This window comes from Rhinopithecus bieti, unplaced genomic scaffold (assembly GCF_001698545.2).
Source record: "Rhinopithecus bieti isolate Rb0 unplaced genomic scaffold, ASM169854v2 scaffold_56174, whole genome shotgun sequence".
NCBI lineage: Eukaryota > Metazoa > Chordata > Mammalia > Primates > Cercopithecidae > Rhinopithecus > Rhinopithecus bieti.
Window position 1 is genome coordinate 3,297,074 of NW_016824749.1, and position 10,299 is coordinate 3,307,372.

Sequence of the window (10,299 nt, forward strand, 5' to 3'; positions counted from 1 at the left end):
AAAATGTATGTTCTCCTTCCTGCTATTGATGGAGAAATAAACATGCGGAAAGTGTCTCGAGACTTGAGAGTGACAAACACGTTAAAAATCCATTTGCCTGTCAAATAGTATCTTTTTCTGATAAATTAGAAGTTTCCAAATATGATGAAAGACATAATTTCATGAATATTATGTTATTTTATAGCCACCAGACAATAATGGATTCATTTTTTCTCTCATTTTATTCAACCAGTACTTGTTGGCCAGGCATGGTGGCTCACGCCTGTGATTCCAGCACTTTGGGAGGCCAAGGCAGGAAGACTGCTAGAGCCCAGCAGTTTGAAATCAGCCTGGGCAACACTGGGAGACCCATCGCCACATAAAATTTAAAAATTAGGCCTGCTGGTGTTCGCCTGTGGTCCCAGTGACTCAAGAGGCTGAGGTGGGAGGATCTCTCGAGCCCAAGAGGTTGAAGCTGCAGTGAGCCATGATTGCACCACTGCCCTCAAGCCTGGGCAACGGAGTGAGTCCCTGACTCAAAAAACACAAAACAACAAACCAAATAATGGCTGGTGTAGGCTGGGTGTCAGCTACTGTGTTGAGTACAGGGGATAAAACCGTTTACAAGCCCCAACCCCTGCCTAACTGCTGCAGGATTCCAACAAGAAAACAGAGGTATTGCATGGCAGGTGGTGAGTGCTAGGATAAAGGGCATATAGAGAACTTCAGGGGCACAAAGGAGGAAAACGTAACCAAGACTTGGACGATGATGTCACAGATCAGTTACCCCAGGGGGGTAACTGGGGATGCAAAGGGTGTTTCTGGCGGAAGGAACACATATGGGGAAGCTGAGAGGAAGGAGGGAATGTGAGGTTTGAGGAATTGGAGAATGTTCACAGGGTTGGAGGGTAGAGCAGGTTCCCTGGGGGAGGGAGAGGATGGGCAGGAGGGATGAGGCTGGAAAGGCTGGGTTATGGAAGGCCTTGGAAAACTCGTGGAATTCGGTTAGAATCCCACCCAGGAGTGATGGGCATGCATGGATGGATTTTTTGCATGCACGTGGCTATGCATTTATCTACTTATTTTTATACAAGGGAATATTGTAGTTAGATTTATAATTTTAGAAAAGATTCTTGGCTTTTGAATGTATTGAAGGGGAGGAAGATGGGAGCCAGAGGGATTGAATAGGAGGCTGTGATACTAATTTCTGTAAAACATAGTGGTGGCCCCAACTTGGTGAGGAGCCCTAGGGATGGAGATGAAGCAGTGGATTTGAAGCTATTTAAGAGCTAGAATAGACAGATTTGGTCTATTTGGTACAAGAGGCAGAGAAGACTGCAAGACCTAACTTTCACGCTAAGCATGCCTCTGCAAACACACACACGCACAGACACACGCACATTCACTGAAGGAGCTCCTTGTGGAACTTAGAAACTGTTGCCCACACATCCACTCGCATCCCTTCCTATCTTCCCAAGGGATCATTCGTGGTGTGATACCAAGGAATTTACTAAAGGCAATTTTTTATCTTCCAAATAAATGCAGAAACTAATTAACATTCTACAGGTTAAATGATAGATCCTTGCTTAGAGTTAAAAAGAAAAAGTGGTTGTAGACCTGAATCACATAAAGCTTGCGTTTTAGCAACTGCTGCTTAGTGTGATGCTCTAATTGCAGAGCGAGGGTAGGAAGAATGCTGTATCATTGCATAGTGAAATTTCCAACCCAAATCCTAAACAGGAAAGTCAGTATTTTAGAGGAATGCCAGTAGGCTAATTTAGCTGCTTCGTATATTTTTGAAATAAATGTTATTGTGTATAAGGTATACAGCATGAGGTGATGAGACTCATACACACAGTAAAATGGTTACTACAGGGAAGCAAATTAACAGATCCATTATCTCCCACTGGTGCCCACTTTTTGTGCATGGCAAGAGCAGCTAGAATCATTTGGCAGAAATCCTGCATATGACTCAGCATTGTTAGCTGTAGTCTCCTGTTGTACATTAGACCTCTAGGCTTGATCATCCTATATACCTGCTACTTTTCCGTCCATCCTACAAATCTGATTCTTTGACCTACATCTCCCATTTCCTCCTCCTACCCTGCCCCCAACAACCACTGTTTTATTCCCTATCTCTTGTATATTTGACTTTTTTTTTAAGATTCCATATATGAGATCATATGCTATTTTCCTATCTGTGTTTGGCTTATTCACTTAGCACGAATCCTCCAGGTTCATCCACATTGTGGCAAATGGCAGGATCTCCTCCTTCTTTAAAGCTGAATAGCAGTCATTCCTCTGTCTACATCTATGTCACAGTTTCTTCACCCATTTGTCTGTTGGTGACACTTACTTTGCTTCCCCAAGAGGGAACTCTTGGCTGCTGTGAATAATACAGTGATAAACACGGGTGTGCAGATATCTTTAGGAGCTGGTGATTTTATTTCCTTTGGGTACAGACTCAGAAGATGCATTGTTGAGTCATGGAGTAGTTCTGTGTTTGATTTCTTTAGAAACCGCCGTATTGTTTTCCCTAATGGTTGGACTAATCTATATTCCCACCAGTGGTGTACAAGGGTTTTCTTTTCTCCACACTCTCAGCGATACTTGCTAACTCTCATCTTTTTGATGACAGCCATCCTAATGGGTGTGAGGTAGCATAGAGAATTTAATAGCTTAATATATTATTAATTGTACACCTTGGGACACACCCTCTAAATGAACATCAGGGATGTACTAATAAAATTAGGAGATTATGGCCGGGCACGGTGGCTTACACCTGTAATCCCAGCACTTTGGGAGGCTGAGGTGGGCAGATCGCTTGAGCCCAGGAGTTTGAGCCTAGCTTGGGCAAGATGGCAAAGCCCTATCTCTGCAAAAAATACACAAATTAGCTGGGGATGATGATGCATACGTGTGCCCTCAGGTACTTGCGAGGCTGAGGCAGGAGGATCACTTGAGCCCAGGAGGTTGAGGCTACAGTGAGCTGTGATTGCACAACTACACTTCAGCCTGAGTGACAGAGAAAGACCCTGTCTCAAAAAAAAAAAAAAAAAAAAAGAAAGAAAGAAAGAAAGAAAGAAAGAAAATTAAATTAAATTAAATTTTAAAAAGTAGGCCGGGCACAGTGGCATACACCTGTAATCCCAGCACTTTGGAAGGCAGAGGCAGGCAGATCGCCTGAGGTCAGGAGTTTAAGACCAGCCTGGCCAACATGGTGAAACACCATCTCTACTAAAAATATGAAAATTAGCTGGCTGTGGTGGTGGGAGCCTGTCATTCCAGGTACTCAGGAGGCTGAGGCAGGAGAGTCCTTGAATCCAGGAGGCAGAGGTTGCAGTGAGCTGAGATCACGCCATTGCACTCTAGCTTGGTCAACAAGAGTGAAACCCTGTCTCAAAAACAAAAAAAACTAAAAAATAGAGGAAGACTGATGCAGCTACATTTATGTCTGGCATGATAGACTAAAAGACAAAAAGTCTTATTACAAATAAAGAGGGATGCTACAAAATGATATGTTTAAAATCACTGGAAGACATACTAATTCTAAATTTATTTTTACTCCATAACATTGTCTTATGTAAAATAAACACCAAAAGAATTACAAGAAAATTAACAATCTACATTCAAAATTGACATTTTAACTCACATTATTTTGAACATATCAAATTAATTTATGTGTTACGCAATTTCAACCAAAATGCCAAATGGGTTTTTATGAAACTTGACAGGCTGAATTTAAAAGAAGTTATTTGGAAATGCAAAGAACCAAGCATAACAGGTATTACAAATCTGGCCAAGGGGATAGGAAACCTGGGCTGAAGCATAAACAGTGTTGTTCCAGGTTAGCCAACCACTACCAACTCCCTGGGAAGCAGAACATTTTGGTGAAATAATTAACTCATGCTCTTACAGATACCTTAAAGTGATAAAAGGATCTCTAATTAATTACAGATAGTAATGTGCTTCCTATATCACTTTCTTTGGGGATGTTAAATGTGATCTCTTGTCTTACAATTTTGACTGCAAACTTAAAACCAAGAAAATCCAACAGACTCTCCATTATTTTTACCTCCTAAAGCAAATTTTAAAGGCCACTTCTGTATGACATCTTAACACTTGTTCTGCCAGCATCAGCCCCTCAGCCACACTGTGGGCACAAACATGGACAGGGACGGAGGAGGGGGGAGAGAGAGAGAGAGAGAGAGAGAGAGAGAGAGAGAGAGAGAGAGAGCGAGCATCCTACACAATTGGACATGTAGCATTTTCATTATTATTCCATGATTACTATCATTATCATTTCAATAACAAAATACTGTCAAAATATTTTCTAATTTCTGTTGCGTGTATTCTCTGACACAGTGATTATTTAGAAGTGTGTTGTTTAATTTCCAAATGGTTTGGATTTTTCCAGTTATCACATATTTATTATTTCTAATTTAATTCCACTGTAGTCAGAGACTATATTCTCTATTATGATTTCTTTCTTTTCTTTTTTTGTTTTTTTTTCTTCAGAGAGTCTTGCTCTGTCACCCAGGCTGGAGTGCAGTGCTGCAATCCTAGCTCATGCAGTCTCAACCTCCTGGGCTCAAGCAATCCTCCCTCAGCCTCCTGAGTACCTGGGACTACAGGTGCATAACACTCTGCCTGGCTAATTTAAACATTTTTTTGAAGAGACAGGGATGGGTCTCCCTATGTCGCCCAGGCTAATCTTGACCTCCTGGGCTCAAGTAATCTCCCCACTTTGGCCTCTCAAGGTGTTGGAATTACAGATATGATCCACCATGTCTAGCCTGATTTCCATTAAAAATTTTTTTATTTTTATTTTTTGTAGAGACACACTATGTCATGTTGTCCAGGCTGCTTTTAAACTCCTGGCCTCAAGCGATCCTCTAACACTGGCCTCCCAAAGTGCTGGGCTTTCAGGCGTGAACCAATATATCTGACCCATTTAAAAATTTTTATTGAGGCATTTTTTTTATAACCCGCCACATGTTTCTTCCTGGTAAGTATTCCATGTACAATTGAAAAGTCACGCTTGTTGATAGCATTGCTCAGATCTTCTATGTCTACTGACTTTTTGTCTAGTTTTCTATCATTGCTAGGGCAGGGATGTTATAATTTCCATCTATGATTGTGAAATCGTCTATTTCTACCTTATATTCTGGCCATCTTTCCTTCATGTATTTGAAAGTTTTGTTATTGAGTACATACGCTTTTTAAAATTATTGCTCTTTCCTGTTCAATTGACTGACCCTTTCATCATTATGATGTGTCTCTCTTTATCTCTGGTAATCCATTTTGATTTCAAATCTATTTTACATCAAGATCCATCTGAAATCTGATACTGATATAGCCGCTCTGGCCTTTTTGTGCGGTTTGCTTTATGTAATCTTTCATATGGTTGGAATTTGTGTCCCCGCCCAAATTTCATGTTGAATTGTAATCCCCAGCGTTGGAGGTGGATCTTGGAGGGAGGTGATTGGATCATGGAGGTGGATTTCCCCCTTTCATTCTGTTATTGTGATAGAGTTGTCACGAAAGCTGGATGTTTCTAAGTGTGTAGCACCTCCCTCCTCGTTCTCTTCCTCTTGCTCCGGCCATTTAAGATATTCCTGCTTTGTTTCACCTTCCACCATGATTGTAAGTCTCCCAAGACTTCCCCAGAAGTTGAGCAGAAGCAGCCATGCTTCCTGTACGGCCTGTGAAACCATGAGCCAATTCAGCCTCTTTTGTTTATAAATTACTCAGTCTCGGGTATTTCATCCACCATGGGATGACACAACAAGAAGGCTTTCACAAGGTGCAGCTCCTTAACCTTGGATTGGCCAGCCTCCAGAACTGTAAGAAATCACATTCCTTTCCTTTGTAAATTACCCAGTCTGTGGTCTTCTGTTATAGCACACAATGTGGAGTAAGACCAATGGCAAAAGGGACTTTCAGATATAATTAAGGCTATGGACCTTCAGATAGAAAAATTAGCCTGGGTTATCTAGTTGGGCCCAATCTAAATACACATGCCCTTAAAACAGAGAACTTTCTCCAGCTAACAGCAGGGGAGATCAAGCAGAAGATAAAGTTAGAGAAATGTGAACTGTGAGTGGGACTCTGCCCACCATTGTTGGCTTTGAAGATAAGAGAAGGGACCATGAGTCAAGGAATGCAGCCAACCTCTAGAAGCTGAGAATGACCTCAACCTTACAATCATATGAAACTGGATTCTGCCAGCAACTTGAATGAGCTCAGAAGTGGATTTACCCTTAGAACCTCCAGAAAGAAACAGCTGTACTTATTTGTGGTTTTATCCTCATAAAATCCTAAGCAGAGGGCTCAGCTGAGCCACTTTGTATCTGGACTTCTGGTCTATTTAACTATGACATAATACATGGATGTTGTTTTATGTCTCCAAATTAATTTAATTAAGGTAATTTGATATGACAGTAATAGAAAATTAGCACAGTTTCTGAGGAGAAATCAGTCGTTAGTTGGATTAATTGCTAACCAGTACGTAATATGTAACTTGACTTTCATTGCTTTTTATCTTTGGCTTTTAGCAGTTTGACTACTCTGTGCCTTAGCATGTTTGATTCTGTTTATTCTGCTTAGTGTTCATTTTGCATGTGCAAATTTATGTCTTTCCTAAAATTCAGGAAAATTTCAGTCATGATGTCTTCTAATATTTTTTCTGCACCATTTTATTTCTACAGCTAGTATTCTAATTAATATAATCTGTAAGAATTGTAAGCTTTGTTCATTTTAAAATGTATCTTCGTGTTTCTCATGTTGGACGATTTCTGTTGGTTTATCTTTAAGCATACTTACTCTGTCATGTCCATTTGGCTAGTAAGTCCATTGAGTAAAGAACTAATTTCAGAAATTGTTTTTCAGTTCTAGAATTTCCCCTTTGTTCTTTTGACTGTTTTATTTCTTTCATGAGAGTTCCCATTTCTCTGCTGAGATTGTTAGTTACAATATTTGGTTCATTTAGGGACTGGATTTGATTGATCTTATTGTATCTTGAAGAATGTGTTTAGATAGATGATAGATAGATAGATAGATAGATAGATAGATAGATAGATAGACAGACAGACAAGGTTTTCATATGTTAAATAATTTTGAACTGTACCATGGACACACGAATGTTACACTGTGTGTATTCTAGATGCCGCTATTTTTCTCTGTTGAGTATTCTTTTCTTTGTCTCAGTGGGCAGTGCTCTTGGCTAGGCTGGAACTGGAACTCTTCTCTTGTGTGGCAGCTCCCGCCTCAGTTCAGGCCTGTTGCTCCGGTTGCTTCCTCCAGTCTATTCCTCGCCTGCTGGGTTCAGGGATGCTGCAGCCAGAGTCTGGGCATTCCCTCTCTGGGTCTTTGTTTTCTGGGATTTCCCAACATTGTCAGCGCTCACGGTTTCCCAGCCTCACCTTTCTCATTCCCCAGGGAAGAAAGACCACGCATGTTGTCGTGTGCACCCCACCCTTTTGGGGGCGAGTTAGTCATCTATGCCTTTGTATTTCGTCTATTGATTTCACAAATTTGTGTATCAAAACCCCAAGTACAGGAGTTTTACCTGTGACAGACAATGCAGGGAGAAATAACTACGTGTCCTGACATATGTGGATGCTGTTCAATTGTTTTCTATTAGTCAAACGACCAGCACCATGTATGCAGTTTGAAGATCTTCATATCTGGTGCATGGGAAGGCTTTATCTCCACGTGTTTCAAACACACTCGGTGCTACCAATGTTTAATGTTTTCTAAAGTGATCGCCGGAATGGAAGCTTTCTTTTATTTTTATTTTTTTATTTTTTGCTAAAAGAGATTACACATAAATTTTTAGTTTTTGTCTAATTATGACCTTTAAATATATTTCTATTTTTTTCCTTATGTATTTGAAAAAGCTCTTTACATAATTGTCTTAGTCTGTTTTCCATTGCTATTAAAGAATACTGCAATACCTGGGATTGGATAATTTTTTTTTTTTTTCTGAGGCAGAGTCTCTCTCTGTTGCCCAGGCTGGAGTGGTAATTTTTTAACAACCCACTCTCACTGTAACGAATCCAGGCCCAGGAGAGCAAGAACTGACTCATGCCTGCAGAATTAACCCAGCCAGTCGGAGTGCTATAACCCTCTTGACCTGATTGCCTCTCGAAGGCCCCGCCTTCCCCTGGGCACCAAATTTTCCACACATAAATTCTGGCGACATACTGAAACCGTAACAATAATGAAGACCATTAATGCTTTGTCTCTTAGATATGTCACAAATCATTTCCACAATTTATCTAGCTTTCACTTGTGTTGGTATTTTTTGAATATAGGACTTTAACTTTTCTGTAGTCAAATCTATCACGACCGAGAAACACTATCACTTAGTAATGAGGCTCCTTGCTTGGCAGTCAGAGAGACCAGAGTTCAAATTCTGTCTCCGCTTATTACTGGCTGCGTGACTTTGGTGCATTGTTTAACCTCTCAGCACTAGAGGTTTCTCGTCCATAAAATGGTTGCAACAGTGTCAAACCTTGTGGAACTGTTAACACATTGTGCAAACAATGGTTGTAAGACACCGATGCCAGAGATGGGAAGTGACATGTGCTGTCAATGGCAGCTGCTACCTGTTCGTTCTACGCTGAGGATCAGTTCCAGCCTATCTTTTTTTCCATGCTTACAGAGTGCTTCTCCACCTCAAAATATTTACCTAAATTTTCTTTAAATGCATTTTTGTTTTCGTGGTCCATCCCAGCCCTCCTGATTTGAACTGTTAACTTTATAAAATCTTTATTTTATATACTTTTTCAAATTGTTTATGAATTCAACACTGTTTTAGTTTCTTTTGAAACAGAGTCTCATTCTTTTTGACCAGGCTGGAGTGCAGTGGCATGATCTCAGCTCACTGCAACCTCTGTCTCCCGGGTTCAAGCGATTCTCCTGCCTGGGGCTCCCGAGTAGCTGGGATTACAGGCACCCACCACAACACTTGGCTAATTTTTGTATTTTTAGCAGAGACGAGGTTTCACCATGTTGGCCAGGCTGACCTCAGGTGATCCACCTGCCTCAGCCTCCCAAAGTGCTGGGGTTACAGGTGTGAGCCACCGCGCCTGGCCTTTTTTTTTTTTTTGACAGGATTTTGCTCTGTCACTAGACTGGAGTGCACTGGTTCACTCATAGCTCACCAAACCTCAAACTTCTGAGTTGAAGAGATGCTCCTATTTTGGCTTCCCACAGTGTTAGGATTACAGGCGTGAGCAGCCGTGCCTGGCATACTTATTGTAGTTTTTTTTTTTTTTTTTTTTTTGGAGACAAAGTCTTGCTCTGTCAGCCAGGCTGGAGTGCAGTGGCATGATCTTGGCTCACTGCAATCTCCGCCTCCTAGGCTCAAGCAATTCTCCTGCCTCAGCCTCCTGAGTAGCTGGGATTATAGGCATGTGCCACCACGCCTGGCTAATTTTTGTATTTTTAGTAGAGACGGGGTTTCACCATGTTGGCCAGGCTGGTCTTGAACTCCTGACCTCAGGTAATCTGCCCGCCTCGGCCTCCCAAAGTGCTGGTATTACAGGTGTGCGCCACCGTGCCTGGCACTTATTGCAATTTTTAATGAACATTTTGATCTTAGTTGGTCACACTTCTTTCCTATTCATCTTATTCAAATCCTTTTCCTACACTTGGTTTTTACTCTTTCAAAAGAACTTCCGGTTATTTGATATTTTTCTTGGGCTGGCATAAAGTACATGAGGAAAATAAAAATTTCAAGCTTTGAATCTAGGAACACTGTAAGTCTCTCCGTTTATTTAAATTTCCTTTCATGGTTTTCATAAAGCTTTTTCCTCACTGCACACAACTGGTTAGGTCATTTCCTAGCACTTTTACATTGCTGTCATGTATCCGATCCATCTCAGTGTGCTTTCTTTCTCATTTTTACTGGTACTTACAAAAGTACATACATTTTTATCATCTGCAAATATCGATTTTACATTTTCTTTGAAAATGTCATTTCATTATCGGAAACGTCTAGCACCATCTTAAACGGTGCAATACACAACGGAAGAGAGTCCTTGGCTTTTTAAATTTTACTAATTATGAGGCTAACCGGTGAGATAGTATTTTATTCCCATTTTGCAGAAGAAGATAAGGGAAGTGGGGCCCACAGCTGGGGAACTCGCCCCAATCCCACTTCGCATTTGAGCCCAGGCAGCCCGGCCCTGCTGGGTGTACAGTCCCATCGCCGCGAAGAAACACATGAATGAACAGCCTCGCTGGGCGCCCACGAGGAGAGAGAGGCCTGGGACACAGCTCCCAGGGCGCGGCGGCTGGGCCCGGCTTCCC